The sequence below is a fragment of the Rattus norvegicus genome, chromosome 2, assembly GCF_036323735.1.
Source record: "Rattus norvegicus strain BN/NHsdMcwi chromosome 2, GRCr8, whole genome shotgun sequence".
NCBI lineage: Eukaryota > Metazoa > Chordata > Mammalia > Rodentia > Muridae > Rattus > Rattus norvegicus.
The window spans coordinates 133502471-133522359 of NC_086020.1; the positions used below are offsets into that span (position 1 = coordinate 133502471).

Genomic DNA, 19889 nt, shown 5'->3' on the forward strand with positions numbered 1-19889 from the left:
CACTGTTTCATTTATTTGATACGTCTTCTCATGTGAACTACCTCAAACACCACAGTTAATATTACGAAATGCATCCCACTTCCATAACACCCACCAAGGCGTCTTAACTTTCCTATCAGCTGTATTAAATCAGACAGCTTCTTCCTGACTTCGGGCCATTTTTGGAGCATTTATTTTTTACAAAATATGCAATTGCGAGTTTCTTCTTTCTCTGTTGTCTTGTGACATGAAGTTTCTTCAAGTGTCTAATTAGTTTTACACTCAAGGATGTCTTTCTGAAAGGCCTGGGGGAAATCATTTTGAAATGAAATGATCTGCCACAACACCTATCTCCAGTAGACTTGAGAAGGAAAACCCCTAAAACTTCACTAAGAATATTCTACAAAGAAGGCAGGACCACACCACTGGATCATACTCACACTGATCACTGCTGGGAATTTTCCTTCAAGGTTATTGGAGGACTTATAACTGTCCTACTTTTTCTTAAGCATGATCGAGTAAATTCTATTTTCTCTATTGCAATCCTGTAAACTTCAAGTCAATCTGAGTTTGTCTGCTATAATTCTTTCATACCAAAAGAATTTTCATTTAGCTTTTCTTAAATTCATTTTATTACTTCTTTTAAAATAAGCCACTAATTAATTTATAGCATTTACCATTCATCAATCCTTCATTGTTATGAATATGCAAACTCCTACAAAGCAGGATTCTTATGTTCTACCTATCTAAATATCTACCTATTTACTTTTACTTGTTTCTTTATTGACTTTTCATAATGATGTATTTCTGATACTGGGAGAATATTTGAAACAAACTACTCAGAAAATTTTAAGTTATTTTTTTTTCATTTTTCTTAACTTACGTTATGTGTACATATGTTTGCATGTGAGTGTGAAGTTTCTGTGCTGTGTCACAAGTCATCAGAAGACAACTTGTAAAATATGACTTTCTCATATTGTCAGGTTTGGAGACAAATGCTGGAAACTATGGAAATACATATATGAAATAGGTTTCTTCACTGAAAAAATGAGCCAACTGAATCCAAATCAGGAGTATAAAAGTAAGCTTATTTAGAGTCAGATCAAGGATAAGTTCACATATCTCACAGGGGGAGATCAGGAAAGCCACATGCCTGTGCTAGACCAAGAATGTTCTATGGGTTTGGGGTGTTGAGTGATGATGTGTGAGCTAGAAACTGGGACGATGCCCATATAAGGTAAAAATCTGAGGCTCTGGAGGGCATTTGTGGGAGGGTAGCCAGAAACATGGAAAGTGGGGAGTGATTTGCCTAGTGGTCTGATTCGGGGAAGAGGAGCAAACAGGTTTTCTTAGCTTGTGAAGTGGATGAGCAGGTGTTGCAATCAAGCATTATATATTGCTAAATATAATCTCCTCAGTTTAATATTATTTGTATGTATGTTTTAAGTGCTTACTATTTGATATTGGATGACCAGTTGATATGCTTTTCCCTTGAGATTACTTCTCCAGTGGTCAACAATTTCAGTTTCCTTTAGTCACACATGTGGGTGAGTGCACACACACACACACGCACGCACACACACGCACACACATCAACTCTATCTATATCGATAGATAGATAGATAGATAGATAGATAGATAGATAGATAGATAGAGTTGAGTGTGTGTGTGTGAATGAATGAGTGAGAGAGAGAAACACTGAGTTCTGTGATCTCTTCTCTACTAATTTAAATGTCTATTGTTATTCTTTCCTTCCTCAGCTCAAGTTTCAGCAATCATGATGGTGATATTGTGTGTGTGTGTGTGTGTGTGTGTGTGTTTATTTTATAAAATTACTACAAAACACAATCTCACAGCAAACTTCCTAACCCTCTCTTACAAACTTTCCACTTGACTTCTGAATGTTGCCTGAGTCTTGGTGTCTACATCAGAACTAGACACTTCAAATCTGCAACAATTGTTTTTGTATCTGCTGCAAATTGATATTTCTTTGAGGAGGAGTGAGGATTTCATTTATGTGTGGATATTATGACAGATATCAATGATGCTGTTAGGTCTCATGCTGGTTTTTAAACTGGTGGTTATAATGTTTCTCCAGAATGCAATACCTCACTAGTCTAGGTAGTTATATTTCCAGTACCATATATGACTTCTGTGTTGTTTAATAGGAGATGTTGGTTACCACAATAGATGTGTGTCACTGCTATACCCATAAGGTTATTATGCCATGCTGCTGTTGCACTTCATAGGAATCATAGTTCAGTAGGACTGTTGCTTGCTTCCCTGTGTTGTGGATTTGATTTAATACTTTCAGTGTGTTATTTAGGTTCCCCAAATTGCACATGAATCCCGCGTGTGAGACACCACAGAACCCTGACCCAGCTGTTTCTGACTGGTAAATAAATTTGCCAGCGACCAATGGTTGGGAAGATAAGCAGAAACAGGGCTTTTGGATTTTCAGGCAACGAGACCTAAGAGAAAGCAGGATCGATATGCAGAAAGAGGAATAAGATCCAGGCTTGAGAGCCAAAGGAAGAGAGGTACACCAATCATGTAAAATTGAAATGAAAGCTTGAATGGTACCTTTCATACTCTGAAAGTTAGTCCTAAGGAGGGCCAACCCAGGACATTCCATCTTACTGCCCTGAGTTCTCAGGCTCATGGTGCTTTCAACAACCAGAACTAATTTTCTGACTCTGTGGTCAACCAAGCTCTATAATACTCTGTAATATTTTGTGAGCCTCAGCGGCAGCCCTGACCACCATCTCAGAAAATGTCTTATGGCTTGTGTTGATATTTTTATAAGGATCTTTAACTTTTGGTGAAAGCATTATTATTCCAGATTGGAAAAAAAATCACTTAAACTGTAAATTTATAATTATATTCATAATTACATGTATTGTATGATTGTTTTAAATAGATGGTTAATATCATGATTCTTTAGTATTTTTAAGACATCTTAATATTACACTTCTTTCTAAATTTCTCCTTCTACCTCTTCTTCCCCCTCCCCCTCCCTGCTCTTTCTCCCCTTAATTATATGCCCTCCTTTTCCATTTTGAATTACAGAATGCTATTTCTCTTTTCTTTTCTCCTCTACACCTAACCTCAACAACAATCACTGTTTATCTTACTGCAGTTACTCCAAGGTAGTTATTCACATCCAAAGATTTGGAGCAAGGATCCCGAGATGAGGAAAAACTTGACATGTTTGACTTAAGCGTCTGAGATTACTCACTCAATATAATGCTTTCTATTTCCATCAATTTACCTGCAAATATTTATGATTTTATGATTTTTTATTTATAACTGAATAGTATTCATATATATATATATATATATCACATTTTTATTATTCGTGATTTGGTCATAGGTTATTTAGGTTGTTTTTATTTCCTAGTTATTGTGATTAAGGCATCAATAAACATGCTAAGCAAATATCTGTAAATCAAAAGTTTAAACCCTTGAACCAATGCCAAGGAATGATATATTTTGTTGTAGAAATATTTTTACCTTTTTCTAATTTCCTTTTAAAAAAAATTCTTGAACTAATATCCATAGTGTCTGTCTAGCTGTCTGTGGTCTCTCTCTCTCAATCTCTCTCTCTCTCTCTCTCTCTCTCTCTCTCTCTCTCTCTCTCTCTCTCACACACACACACACACACACACACCAAATGATATACCTAAGAGGGACTAGCAGGAAGATCACAGATTGGGAGATACTTACTGTTAATAAACACTTTAATTTGTTTAAAGGGTTTTGCTAATCTCCCTTTCCTCTAAGAATTAATACAAATGAACAATCAATATGTTAGCATACTTTTCTAAAATGTATAGAAGAACTTTTTTGTAATTATTCCATAGAGCCCCATAACAAGTGAATGGTCAGGGTCATAATTTCACTGAAATCTTGGCAGAGGAGTATCTAAGACATAAGCCAGAGAGGATTATACCCAAGGAATGAACAGTACTCCCAGTCCTGCAAGAGGCTGAAAATGAAATTTTTAAGAAACACTGCTCTAGAACTTAACATAGACACAAATTAGTGGCATCTATGTATCTCATCAATTTATAAACCATTGTGTTAAAGCATATTTGGATATAGAGAATGAATAACAGCAACAAAATCCTCTTCTTGGCCTTTGATTATGAATTTGATATTTTTTTCCTTAGAATTTGAGGTTACTCTATGTACCAATCATATTCTTTCCAAAGAGCTAATTGATAGTTGACACATTCATGCCCATAGATTATATTGCCTCATCTTCTCCCTAAAATGAATATTTCAATATTCACCTATAACAGATATATGCATGTGCATTAGGACTAGACCACTATCATTTCTCATAATTTATCATAATTACAAATATGAATTGCTTCATAGTGCATATTTATCAGAATTTTGTTACACTAAACACAAATCACGAAAGCTAGGTGGTTTTATAAAAGTGAAAGATTTATCTACCTCAAGGTTCTGAAGACTGAAATACATTAAATCACCATTGAGGATAACTCTGGAAAGAACTTGTTTAACGAGGACATTAATGCTTACAGGAGGAGGAGATGATATCACAAGAAGGCCAGCTAGTGATTCAAAGTCGCTACTGTTAAATCAGGGTCCTATGGTAGAAATATGAATCCTTTCTGGTTATCTTTTATTTTTCTTTTCCATTTAACCTGTATTTTATTTTTATTTATATACATGAATATGTGTCCATGAGAGTGTATAATATGTCTATGCAGATAATAGAGGATAGATAAGAGGATTGAAAACCATTGAGCTGCACTTACAGTCACTTGTAAACCAAATAAGGTGCTGAGAACTCAACTTAGGCACTCTGGAAGAACAGTGCTCTTAATCATTGAATCAAATCCTAAGCGACACATTTTACTCTTAAAGACCTCAGTTGTTTTCATGTGATTATAATGAGAACCATGTTACCAGCACATGAATAAACTATTTATTTAAATTATTAAGACCTACTAATATTAAGGAGAAATTATTATTTTAAATACAATTCAAATTAACATTTCTGTAAATTTCATTGACTACATATGACAACATTAATCATGGAGCCAGAAGTCTTGCTTCAAATTGTCACCTTATGACAATTACTTTGTATAACGTTCCTTTCATACTTCAACTTTTGGTCAAAGGTTGTTCATGTATAATGTCTGTCTGGTAGTAGTATATACTATATTAATATTGGAAGATGTTGACGCATATATATGTCTCAGAGCATTAGCACTGAGCAACCTTTGCTATTTTTCAGCCTTCTCTATGATAATGTTAAGTAATAAACCCTGCAATATTCACCACCAACAGCAATCGTCTCATCTTTAGTAGTCTTTGAACCTATTTAAACTCTTTTCAAATGGAGCAGCTAATTATCTAATTTTATTTAAAGAAAGATATGTAGGAAACTAAGATATTAAGCTATAGACAAATATAGATCTTAAGTGGAAGTGTCAATGGAATGTCTGATGAACATTGTCTGGTTATCAATAGTACCCTTTGTAAACTTTGAAATACGGCATTGAACAAATAGACTTCTCTGTACCAGACTGTTATTTTTAGTTGAGAAGAAAAATAGTCAAAATAATAACAAAGACAACATGTGGTGTATTGAGCATAAGGGAGCAAAAGATGGGTATTGTGAGAAAAGAATGTGTAAATACATGGAAAGGAAACTAAATTAAGCACGGACAGATGTGGGAAGGAGCTATCCAACTATGCCACAAAACAGTTCACATGCTCTCCTACAACATTTGACAAACATTATGTCAAATATTTGTCCTTCAAATACTTTTGCAACATTATCATCAAATAATGTGCACAGGACAACTTAGTGTTTTGTTCTTGATTACTTAGTCACAATTTCATTAACTTTAGGCCTTTGTAGAAAACACAATAAGTGTTCTTTTCAATAATATGTTACTAAATGTACTATCATTACATTAATAGGAACATTACCTAATAAAATAGTTAGATGTACGATAAACTGTACAGACAATGAGAAGAGATATCTTATTCTTTATTATATTGTTTTATTATAACAAAATACCCAAGTTTCAGCAACTTATCTAACAGAAGTTCCCTTCACAATGTTGGTGGTTGAAATTCTGTTATTTTGTCTTTTTTTTTCCGGAACTGAGGACCAAACCCAGGGCCTTGAGTGGTTGAAATTCTGAATGTCCACTTTTTAGAAGGACAAAAGAACAGAAAGAAACTGACCATGTATACAAGGGTGACTTCACTTTATAAGGAACTCTGAGAATGAAAATAGTATAACTTCTCCCCAGTGGTGGTGCCTTCTGGCTTAATTTCCTCAACACTAGATAGAAAACTTCCAGGGATTAAATTTTCAATATTTATTTTTAACCACATCTACACTCTAGTATTTCCTTATTCCTCTGTGTGGTTTCATGCACATAACCACTTCACATGTGGAATACAAACAAAAGCTGCTATAAATATATCTGCATAAGACCTGGGAGAAGAAATGGATGGTAGAATAAGCATTAATTTGTTGTTTTTTTTACTTTGCATTTTGGAACAACTAGGTGTTCACTAGGTGGTGAAACATTGAAACATTTGCCTGCATAGGCCCCAAGGCTGACCACACACACGGAAACACACACACACACACACACACACACACACACACACACAAACATAGAGAGAGACAGAGAGACAGAGAGTCGTAGAGAGACAGAGACAGAGAGGAAGGAGGGAGGCTAAAAACAAAGATAAATAAATCTAAAAAATAAAGGTTTATGGTACTCACAGAAAAGAATGTATTTGAAGTGTAAATTATAACTCCAACTATATCTATTTAAAACATGACATAGCAATCATAAACTGGTGGTGTACATTTCTTGAGTATGTGACATAAAATAATAAAAGAATAATAATCAGGAAATCAACTTTGCAGATGTACAATAGGAGTAGGTTTATTCCTATCATTGTTCAATACACATGTTAAGTCCTATAACAGATCTCATTTCCATCTCATCTGAATATCAGTAACATGTATATTTAGTTAAACACCCCATAAGAGATGGGATGGTAAGTAAAAGCCTAGTGGAAAACTGGGATTATCAGGATGAATATAATTGGAATCTGGAGACAGGGAAGAGTGTACTTTCAATATATATATACTTGGCTCAGATGTTGATGGTAATTCTACAGTTGATTATCTTCATAAATGCTAACTACAAAACTGGTGTCTAAAAAGGGTAATAAACTACATATATAAGTCTAAACTATTTGAAATTCTTTCATTAATTGGTAAGAAAATAGTGATTGCTGGAAATGGAAGTTCATGCCTGGTACACAAGTGTAGCATGGAGCTTTCACTGCCCTGCTTTAATGTTTTGAGAATGGGCTGTGCTACTAGCTCCTAACCCAGAGAATATTGGATCCAGGGATGAAAAACACAGATATACACATGTTGCTCAACTTCTACCTTCCTTATTAGCTGGGCTCTACTAATCTCCCACTGCTCGTGTGCCCCTCCCAATATTCTTGGCTCAGCACCTCTCAACCTGGCACAGCTTCAATTGCTCAATTACCTTTATTCACACCTCAACATTTTAACCTCCCACCTGGATGATCAGCCTAAAGGTGCTCTGCTTGAGAACTCAAATGGCCTTTTGTCCCTCTGAAGCTTGGTGAAAACTCCTTTTTTCTCTCCCCTACACCTGCTAGCTTGCCTGCTGAGAACCAGACGTCCTGCCTAGTCCTTTCACCGAGCAATTGCCCCATGGTATCTTTACTGGTAGATCTAGAACAAACTGGGGAAGAAGACCTTGTAATCTGAACCACTCCTAAATCCAAACTTAGAAACTTGAGGCTAGATGATTATTACATTTAGTGTAGACAACCTTCAGCTGTATATCAGAAGTCCATCTTACAAAATAAGACAGACAGACAGACAGACAGACAGACACACACACACACACACTCCAATGAAAACAAGAATACATTGTTGATATTTAGAGCAGATATAAGGCATTTGTTTACATTTGAAATTATTTTTACCTTTAAAAATATGAGATTATAAATATATCATCCTACCCTTTTTTTCCTACATTCCTCTCATATATCTCTGCTTGTTCTCAGCAAGGTTCAGGATGTTTTCCTTTCCTTTCATTAAGTGTTGTTATATATATATATATATATATATATATATATATATATATATGTATGTATCCTGCTTAGACTGTATGATATTACTTGTATTGATGTCTTCAGGGCTGATCATTTGTTATTGGATAATCAATCAGTTTGGTCTTCAGTGGGGATATCTATATTTCTCAGGCTTAGCATGCTTTAGCTGACTTCAGTTCTTTGGATCTGGCTGTGATAAGAATCTTTCATTTTATATGGGCTTAGCCATGACCACACTGTTGTCTTGTTTCTGTCTTGGCATATCAATAACTCCTCACTAACTATGATGCATTTTGAGGAATTTAGGTTGAGAAGAATGACTGGGAGTCTGTCTCACCCTTAGCAATAAGAGTTTAGTTCATTGTGGTTAACTATCTTTGTTTTCATAAACCCATGAGCCTATTTTCTCCAAACAAAAGATGAAATACACCTACATAAGAATAATCGCTGATATAAAGATTTCAATATTTGTTAGATTTTTGATGATCGTAAGACCATTTTTAAAATGCAGCATGCAGCAGAAAGGGTATTAATCCTGCCTGCTTCTTCTGAAGTAGCTTGAAAGCATGACTATCTTGATTGGGTAAAGAAAATGAAGCAGCGTTTACATTCTAGACAGATATTTCAGCCAACAAGGAGTACAGAAGGTTATCAGAAATATCACTGCCAGTTCCAGGAAAGCAGATCTTGGCTGCTGTGCTTCTGTGTGTGCCTAAGGTGGCCAAATAGTAGAGTGGCAGATTGCCATGCAACCTCAAATTCTGGATGATGTCAAGAAAAACACTGATTTTGAGTCTGTCTAACATTTTACTATGTTAATGTGCAAGATATTTTACATCTTGGAGCAGAAAGTAAAAGTTCACTGTGCGGTTTATTTTTAAACTGATGTGTCTCCATTTTCTCACACATGCAAGGCAGTATTGTAACGGGAAGAGAAATTCAACTGTCGATTTAATGTTATCTGGTTTTGCAACTGGAGAAGGAAAATAAACAGTAGTAACTTGTCCTATTTGCAAGCTGACAAGGCCAGGTGTGCTGCGTACTGGCTTTGGTCCCAGAGCTTCAGGGGCTGAGACAGGCAGATCTCTTGCAGCCTGGATGGTTAATAATGAAACCCAGTCTCAAAAATAAAGGAAGTAAAGAACGTTAAGAAGAAAGGTATGAGGAAAAAGAAAGGAACAAATGAAAGAAATAAAGAAAGATGAAGAGTATGATAAATTCTTTTCACAAAAATATATATTTTCATAATTGCAATCCCCATACAGTCCATAGTGACAACTTCTATACACATCTATTTGTATTTTTTTAAATGAGCATTTGCTTACAATTTAAATCTCATCTTTGAAACTTCATGCTTGACTCATTTTTGACTTTCTATACATTTGAGTATGTTTATTTTTCATACTTTTCTATTTTCTTTCAAGTATACTAAATCTTAAAAGAAAGTTAAAACATCACTATGAAAATTTTATATTAATTATAAGATGGGATTAAAATATATTGTTTTGAAATATGAAGAAGATTCCTCTAAATAATTTAGTTAAAAACTTTGACTATTTTTGATGTGTAAGTCATTGGTCATTTGCTCTTCTAATTACTAAATTTGGGTGGCTTAGCACTGTTAAGCTTTCTTTTTGGTTCTTGAAAATAAAATAAAGAAAAGTAAGATATTTTATATTGTCCTAAAATAAGTACACACCATTTCACAGCAGATCTGAAAGCCCTAGAAGAAAAAGAAGACTCAGAACATAAAGGAAACCATTGGAGGACACAATTAAACTCAGTGCTGAAATTGATATAATATCAACTAATAAAAATATGTATATAAAGAAACTCAATGAAAGAAAAAATTGGTTCTTTTTGATAATCAGTAAAATTTATAAGTCCATATCCAAATTAACTTAAAAAGTAGAGAAAAATATCAAAATGTAAAAAGCTAGAAATTAAAAAGTGGGACATAACAGCTAATGTGGAAGAAGTCTAGAGAATTATAAGAATATACTTAATAAAGCTGCACTCTACCAAAATGAGAAACCAAAATAATTGGATAATTATGTTGGTATATTTTCGTATATACTACATACCAACAAAATATAGTGATATAGAAAACATAATTAAAAGTCTCTAAAGTAAAATGTCTGAGGCCTGATTGATTTAGTGCATATTTTAACCCGATTTTCAAAAAAGTTAATGCCAGTGTTCCTGAAATTATTGAATAAAACAGAAGCAAAATGAACATGACACATTTTATTTCATTATTCCAAAGTTATCCTCTGACTTAAACCATATAAAAATCCAAGAAAGAAAGAAAGTTATAGACCAATTTCTTTTATGATCATAGATGGGAGAATTACCAATCAAATATATGCAAACAAATTTCAAGAAGACATCAAAAAGATCATCCATCATGATCATGTGGACTTCATATTGGAGATAAAGCTATGGTTCAATTCATCATATAAACAATATTAAAAACTATTAGACATATTAGATGCAGAAAGCATCTAAAACTCCTACATAGTACAAGTACTAAAGAGTTTTGGGAAAATAGGAAAAGGCTTCAACATAATGGATGCAGTTTTCAAAAAGCAAATACCGAACCTCAACTAAAATGAAGAGAAACTCAAACCAATTTCACTAAAATCAAGAAGTCTAGTTTTCTGTTCTCTCCATACCTATGCAATCTGAATGGAATAAATAGGCCAGAGCCAGGCTGATTCCATGACAGGCTTCAAACTAGCAGTTCCGGAGACCAACCCAAGTTAGTATTTCCCAGAGCGATGTAAGTCAGTAACTGGAATAAAAGCAGGTTTATGTCAATAGATACCCATCCCCAGCTGGCAAAAGGATATTCAACCAAGCTTGTAAGCACAAAGTCAAGAGCTAACCCTCCTGGGCATAGAGTAAGAATAGTTAGTCTAAATCATAGCATCACCCAGAAACCCAGAGATAGAGTCCATTAGTCAAGATATAGATCTCCTACCCCTCCCAAATATTCTTTTTTGAGGCTTTAAAAATAGTTCTGCAAATTTAATTGTGGTTCCTCCATGCTGATGAAATTGGCCCCCTGCATGCAGGAATTTGTTCAATAAAGACTCTGCTTTGTATGTTATTTGAGACTTAGATCTATCATTCTTCAATGATTTGTAGACCTTAATAAATATAATACTTGAGATATCAACTAGAGCAGTAAGATAGCTTCAGGATTTCAAGTGAATAAAAATAGAAAAGAGGAAATAAAATTATATTTATTTGCAGATTGTATACACACACACACACACACACACACACACACACGAGACCATTATAATTACACAGGGAAACTACTAAAACTGATAAACTCTTTCAGCAAAGTATCTGAGTACAAAATTAACTCACAAAAATAAGTAACCATCTTGTATTCAGGCTACAAACAGACTTTGAAAGAATTCATGGAATTAGCAGCTTTCAACAGAAGCCTCAAATAATATAAGAGATCTTACGTTAACTCTAACCAAGCAAGTGAAGACTTGTGTGATAAACACTTCAAGAAATAAACTGAAGCAAGTATTGAAAAATTGATCTTCCATTTCTGTGGTGATATGAATATGCTTGGCCCAGGGAATGGCATTATTTGGAGGTGGGGGCCCATTGAAGTAGATGTGGTCTTATTGCAGTAAGTATGACTCTGTGGGCATGAGTTTTAAGATTCTCATCCTATCAATTTGAAGGCCTGTCTTCTTCCAGTGACCTCAGATGAAGAGGTAGAACTTTCAGCTTCTCCTGAACCATGCCTACAAGAAGCTGCCATGCTCGCAACTTGATGATAATGAACTGTACATCTGAATCTGTAAGCCGGTAAAAATTAAACATTATCCTTATAAAAGTTGCTTTGGTAATGGTAACTTTTAACAGCAGTAAATCCTAAGTAAGACAATTTCCAAGGATTGACATAATTAATATGATAAGAATGGCCATCCACCAAAATTCTTCATAGGTCATAAATGAACAGTACTCTGCTTCAGATGGAAACCCCATCTCCCTGACATCCAACACTAAAAATAAATAAATAAAATAACCTTGAATAATAAAAGAATTTCTGAAGGTATCACTATATCTGATTTAAATTTGTGGTGAAGAACTATAATAAATAATAAAAACAATATAACACTGGCACAAGAAGAGACATATTGATCAGTGTAATCAAATACCTATGCTTCTATCCACAAATTCATGGACACCTTGTTTTTAGTCAAGAAGTAAAAAACACATTCTTGGAAAAAATGGTATCTTCAAGCAATAACACTTATCACCTGAACAAGTGTATATACAAGAATCCAAATAGATCTACACTTACAAAAGTATCAAGAAAAAACTCAAGACCAATGGAACAAAGATGTCAACATAAATCTAGACGTGCTTTAGATAATAGAAAAAAGTGAGGAATAAACTTGCACACATTGGCACACAAATAGATTTTCTGAAGAGCATTCTATCATCAGTCACTTAGATAAACAATTAAAAAATAGAACTTCTCAAAACTGAAAAGCTTCTCTATAGTCAAGGATACCATCATTCAGACAAAGTGTATAGAAGAGGAAACTATTTTTAGCAAATACAAGTCCGATAGACTTATAAGGTAGAAAAAAAAAAGTAACTAGATCAAAAACACAAATAGCACAAATAAAAATGGTTTTATCTTGTTTACAAATAAAACCGAGAGTTCTCAAAATGCAAATCCTAAATGGCACTGAAACACTTAAGGAAATTTCCAAAAATATCCTTAGTCATCAGGGAAATGCAAATCAAAACAAATTTGGATATTATCTTATCACTGTCAGAATTTTTGTAATCAATAAAATAAGAAAGAGCGCTTGCTGCCTAGGACGTAGAGAAAGAAGGTCACTCATCCATTCATGGTTGGATTATAAACTCTTCTAAACACAATAGAATTCAGTGTGGTAGCTCCTCCAGGAGATGAGATAGATATACATTGAGATGCAACTATACCACTCTTGGGCATATACCAAAAGACCACTCTTCCCACTACTATAACACTTGCACAACCATGTTTATTTTGACTCTAATAGCCAGAAATTATAAACATCAAAATGGACCTCAACAAATAAATGGATTAAGAAATTGTTATACATTTATGCAATTGAGTATTACTTAGTTATTAACAATAATCAAATAATGAAATTCACAGTCAAATGGATGGAAATATAAAATAATCTTATCAAGTGACTTAGGAACCACTCATAAAGATGGAACTTGTACCTAAAGCAGTTTGTATGACCAAGAGCTGAAACTAATAGCTCAGAAATCTATACATATGTACAAGTGCATACACACATGTACACACACACATTAATTTAATTATTATTAAAAGCCTCTTTATGGGAGAAAGAAAGGGAATGGATTGAATGATGAGAAAGTTTGGAAGAACTTGGAGGAAAACAGGCCAATCAGGGCATTATCTGATATATGTATTGATAATACATCTATTTTCAATAAAAATTAAAAAAAAATAAATGCTTGGAATGAGGGATATTAGATAAGTGGATAAACTTTAGATGATGATTTTAATTTGCATTTCCCTGATGAGTAAGGATGCTAAACATTTTTTCATGCTTCTTGGCCATTCTAGATTCCTTTGATGAGAATCCTCTGTTTAGATCGGTACCCCATTTTTTAATTGGGATATTTGGTTTTGCGGAGTCTACCATTTTGAGTTCTTTATACATTTGGGGTGTTAGCCCTCTATAGAATGCAGGGTTAGTAAAGATCTTTTCCTAATCATATCAGATTGCCATTTTGTCTTATTGACAGTGTCCTCTGCCTTACAGAAGCTGTTCAGATTCATGAGGTCACATTTATCATTTGTCAATCTTAGAGCCTGACACATTGGCATTCTGTTCAGGAAATTTTTCATGGGCCAATAGCCTCGAGGCTCTTTCATACCTTCATCTCTACTAGGTTCAGTGTATACGGATTTATGTTGAGGTTGCTGATATACTTGTACTTGGGTTTGTGAAAAGTGGCAAGTGTGGATCTGTTTTCATTCTTCTACATGCAGACTGCTAGTTAGATAAGCATCATTTATGGAAGATGCTTTCTTTTTTCCACTGTGTGCTTTTGGTTTCTTTGTCAAAGATCAAGTGTCCGTTGGTACATGGGATCATTTCTGGGTCTTTGTTTCTATTCGATTAATCAACCTGTCTTTCCCTGTACCAATACAATGTTGTTTTTTTCATCTATTTTTTTTATCTTTCAGCTATTAACTTTATTTAAATAAATACTTTTATCTGACTTTCTTCTTTTTTATTATATTTAATCTTTTTTACAGTTCAGTGGTTATTCCCCTCCCATTGTACCCTCCAACAGATTTTCATCCCATTCCTCCTCTCCTATCTCCAAGAGGATGTCCCCACAACCCCACATACCACAGTACCCAACCAGACCTCCCCATTCATGGGGCCTCAGGTCTCTCAAGGGTTACATATGTTTTCTCTCATTGAGGCCAGACCATGCAGGCCTAGATCAGCTAGTGTATGCTGCCTGCTTGACAGATCAGTCTAAGAGATCTTGGAGTTCCATTTTTGTTAAGACTTCTGGTCTTCCTATGGCATCATACTGCTCTTCAGCTTCTTCCAGACTTTACCTAATTCAACCACAGGGCTCCCTGAAATCAGATCATTGGCTGGGATTAAGTATCTGCTTCTGTCGCAGTCAGCTGTTTGGTGGGCTGGTAGAGGGTGCCCATGCTAAGCTCCAGTCTGTTCATACATCATAGCATCAGTAATAATGTCAAGCCTTGGAGCCTCGCATGAGATAGGTCCCAATTTGGACGGGTCACTGGAATGGACCTTCTTTCCCCTAATCTTGTCTTTGAATTTTGTTTTTGAATTTTGTCTTTGAAGTTTTTTTTTAAAGGAACAGTTCTGAGTCAGTTTTTTACTATGGGATGGCAACAACATCCCTCCAGTTGATGTCCTGTCTTTCTATGGAGATTCTCCCTACTGTTGGGCATTTCATCTATGGTCCATCCCCTTGAGTCTTGAAATTCTCTTACCTCCAAGGTCTCTGGTACATTCTAAAAGGTCTCCTACATCCCACCTCCAAGATTGTATATTTCCATTCATCCTGTTGGCCCTTGGAATTTAACTCCCGGTTCATTCCTCAATAACTGAACTTGTTCCCTTTTTCCCCTCCCCTCCCCCTCCCCTTTCCCACCCAGTTCCCTTCCTTCCTCTGCTATCTGATTTCTTCTTCCTCCCAAGTGGGATTGAAGCACCTTTACTTGGGCTCTTTGGCTTGTTAACCTTCTTGAGGTATGTGGATTGTATCCTGGGTATTCTGTGCCTTTTTGGCTATATCCAATTATTAGTGAATATATACCATGCATGTCCTTTTATATCTGAGTAACCTCACTCAGGAAGATATTTTCCCAATTCTATTCATTTTCCTGCAAAACTCACTATCTCCTCCTTCTTAATAGCTGAATAATATTTCATTGTGTAAATGAACCATATCTTCCGTATCCATTCTTCTGTTGTTCCGTTGTCCAACATTTGTGTTGTTTCCAGTTTCTGGTTATCACAATAAGACTGCTATAAACATAGTAGAGTACTCTTGTGGCATGGTGGGGCATCTTTTGGTATATGCCCAGAAGTGATACAATTGTGTCTTCCGGTAGATCTATTTCCAATTTTCCAAGGAGGCACCTCCATATTGATTTCTTGAGGGATTGTACCAGTTTGCAATCCAACCAGTAATAGAGGAGTGTTCCTTTTTCTCTGTATTCTCACCAATATATGCTGTCACTTAAGTTTTTGATCTTAGTCGTTCTTATTGGTCAAGGTCATTTTGATTTGCATTTTGCTAATGAGGAAGGACTTTGAACATTATGTTAAGTGCTTCTCAACCAATAGAGATTCCTCTGTTGTGAATTCTCTGTTAGTTCTTGTATTTGCTATTCCTGGTTGACAACTTGAAAATATCTGGAATGAATAACAAAAATTCGAAGGCTCACTTTTGATCCTGATCTCAATGCTAGGAGATATAAGTTTCTGAACTGAATCTTGGCAAGGAGGTCTTGATCATAGTGACTATGAATCCCAGGAGACTAAGGCAAGGAGATCTCTGACTTCCAGGTCATCTGAGACAAAACAAGTCCTGGGACAAAGTACCCACCTTTGATCTGAGACTCACCTTCTGCTGGAGACCTATATAAGGACATTGGAAGAAGAAAGGTTCTCTCTTCTTCACCTGCCTGCCTTGTGGGACCGAGCCAACTGCTGCTTACCATTGTTAGGAAGTTGGACTACAGACTATAAGTCATCAAAAAATCCCCTTACTATATAGAGACCATACGTAAGTTCTGTGACTCTAGAGAACCTGACTAATACAGAAGTTAGCACCCTGAGTGGTTGTAGAGGAGCAAAAGTTTAAGGATGAATCTTTTAAGTATCTAGCGTTGGTTTAATAATTCACCAGAACCTTCAACTACTGAAGCCTGTCGAGTTACTTTCTCTCCTGGGAACTTGAAAAATATTGAAGATCTGTGTTTGAAACTATATTCCAAACTTAAAGAAGTTAATACTTTTGATTATCTTCATGAATTAGATAATTCAGAGAACAAAACTTTCTACATGTTGGGGGAAAAATCCGAAAATGATTTTACTGCTTTGTTGCTCTTAGTGTCTGTGGAAAAATTGATGAAAGAAAAGAATGAGCTGTATGATGATAAAATCGAATGGCTGGTGATGCATGTAAATAATCTAAGTGTGCCCTTGAAGAGAGTCTTCTCTCCAGTAGCCCTAGAGCTGGAGTTGTGGAAAAACAAACTGAAGCCCTCATTATAATGTTGGCTGAATTACAGTGAAAATTCAAGATTTAGCCTCAGAGGGTGTCAGCAGTTAAAGTAAGGGCATTAATTTGCAAAGAACGGGATCCTATAACTGGAAATGGGGATGTGCGGAAGGATCCTATTGAAGCTGAGAACTTTGAACTTTCATATTCTCAAGGGTTTATCCCACTTGAAGAAGTAGTACCCTCAACCCAATCCCTTGAAATAATGCCCTTTTCAAGTGCGGAAATTAATTCCTCAGAATCTGATAAACCAGCAGTGACTTTCTGTAAAGAAAATGACAGACAATAATGATGTTTCTCAAAGCCCATAACCAGACTCAAAGCAAAACAAGCCCCTAGAAGGGAGGTAGAACGTGTTGTCCATGAGGAAATGTGCTACACTACTAGCTTAATGAGTTTGCTAATTCATTCAATCAGAAGTCTGGAGAATATGTGTAGGAATAGATTTTAAGAGTGTGGGATATGGGCCCTCTGAGTGGAGATTCTAGGTTTAATATGGAAGCTTGCTCAGTTTTAAAAATGTGTCAGAAATTTGTTTGAATGTTTGGGTAAAGCATTTATCTCAAGATGGCTTGCTGAAAGGAAGTTGGAGATGCCTGATATCCCTTGGCTTAGTGTTGATGAAGGGATTTCAAGGCTCAGGGAAATTGCAATGCTAAAGTGGATATGTTGTGTAAAGCTTAGCCCAGAAAATGTGTCCTTCATGAATCCTATAAGAGTCAGACTGGAGAGAGGGCCACCAGCACATTTGAAATTTTGTTTTTTGCCCTTTTCCTTGTACCAGACCTTAGGGTTGGAGATGCTGCTGCTCAATTAGATGAGATAAATGCAATGGGTTTAATTGGGCTCCAAGGTAACAGGGGCCAGGTGGCAGAACTGAATCTCCAGAGAAAAGGAGAAAAGGTGGTCTTAGTTATTTATAATGGACAACATAGACAAAACGTTTATAATAACATAGTTCATAATGGTCAGCATAGGAAAGAAGACATTTATAATTTGTATTTATAATAACTTGTTCAGAACTTTGGTACTGGATAATCAGTATTAGTGTATCCAGGCATGAAATAAGAAGCCTACTGCATATGTGTTTGATCTGTATAAGCAGAAAAATTCTCAAACAAATGAAAAAAAGGCTACATTGGATCATAGCAAAAGGCAGTCTCAGTCAGTCAAACAGCTTCCAGACTTGAGCTACTTTGCACACCCAGAACCTCTTGAATGAAGGAGTAACCAGGTTCCCCTGAAGAAGGATCTTGATAAAACACCTAAAAGTTTTGCTGTTAGCCTTTTTCCAGTTATTCCCCAGAGGAACCTACAACTTTTTACAAGGGGCCTTTTATTATACACTGGGGGAAAGGAAACAATCCAGGGTCTACTGAATACTGGTTCTGTGGTGAGGCTGATATCTGAAGATTCCAAGAAACCTTGTGGTCCTCCAGGTAAGTAGGGGCCTATGGAGGATAGGTGATTAATTAATGGAGCTTTGGCTGATATTTGACTCACAGTAGGTCCAGTAGGCCCCAAACACATCCTGGGCTCATTTCCCAAGTTCCAGAATATATAATTGAGATAGATATACTTAGAAATTGGCAGAATTTTCACATTGGTTCCCTGACCTGTGGAGTGAGGGTTATTATGGTTGGAAAGGCTAAATGGAAGTGTTTAGAGTAGCCTTTGCCAAAGAAAATAGTGAATTAAAAACAGTATCATATTCCTGGAAGAATTGCCTACTATCAAGAAAATTGGCAGAAATTACAGCCACTATCAAGACTTAAAAGATGCAGGAGTGGTGATTCCCACCACATCTTTCTTTAACTCTCCTATCTGGCCAGAAGACAGATGGATCATGGAGAATGATGGTTGACTATCAAAAACTAAATCAGGTAGTAATCCCGATTGCAGCTGCTGTACCATGTGTAGTTTTTAACTTGAGCAAATTAACATATCACCTGTTACCTAGTATTCAGCTACTGATCTAGCAAATGCCTTCTTTTCAGAGCCTGTCCATAAGGACCAGCAGAAGCCATTTGCTTTCAGTTGGCAAGGTTAGCAATGTACCTTTACAGTTTTGACTTAAGGCTATATTAACTCTCCTGTACTGTGTCATAACTTAGTTAGACAGTATCTTGATTGTCTATTCTGCAAAATATCATATTGGTACACTATACTGATGACATTATGCTGATTAAACCAGGTGAGCAGGAAGTAGCAACTACTTTGGATTCATTGGTAAGATATATGCGTGTCTGAGGATGGGAAATAAATCTACCCAAAATCCAAGGACCACCTAAGGGATATTCTTTTTTCTTTTCTTTTCTTTTTTTCGGAGCTGGGGACCGAACCCAGGGCCTTGTGCTTGCTAGGCAAGCGCTGTACCACTGAGCTAAATCCCCAACCCCTAAGGGATATTCTTAGGGGTCCAGCGGTGTGTGACATGCAGATATATTTCTTCTAAAGTGAAAGATAGGTTATTGCACCTGACCCATCCCATCACCAAGAAAGAAGTACCATGTTTAGTGGTTCTATTTGAATTCTGAAGATTGCACATTCCTCACTTGGGTGTGTTACTCAGGCCCAGTTACCAAGTGACTAGGAAATTTGCTAGCTTTGTGTGGCACCTGGAGCAGGAGAAGGCTCTTCAACAGATCAGGCTGCTGTCCAGGCTGCTCTACCAGTTGGACCATCCAATACAGCAAACCCAATGGTACTTGAGGTATCAGTACAGATAGAGATGTTAGTACAGTCAGATGCTGTTTGAAGCCTCTGACAGGCCCCTGTAGGTGAATCACAGAAGAGACCTTTGGGATTTTAGAGAAAAGCTGCAGACAACTATTCTCCCTTTGAAAAACAGCTGTTGGCCTGATATTGAGCCATAGTGGAAACTA

At 36.0% G+C, this 19889-nt stretch overlaps 1 protein-coding gene across 4 annotated transcripts in view; it reads left to right on the forward strand.

Annotated features, from left to right (window-relative positions):
* Tgap1l12 (GTPase activating protein testicular GAP1 like 12) overlaps positions 1-19889 on the forward strand; it is a 697215-nt gene that overhangs the window by 617881 nt on the left and 59445 nt on the right. For all 4 annotated transcript variants that reach the window (XR_005500942.2, XM_063282873.1, XM_039103653.2 and 1 more), the window contains exon 34: positions 963-1060. The gene's annotated coding sequence lies outside the window, so the exon portion shown is untranslated. The remainder of the gene's footprint in view (positions 1-962; positions 1061-19889) is intronic.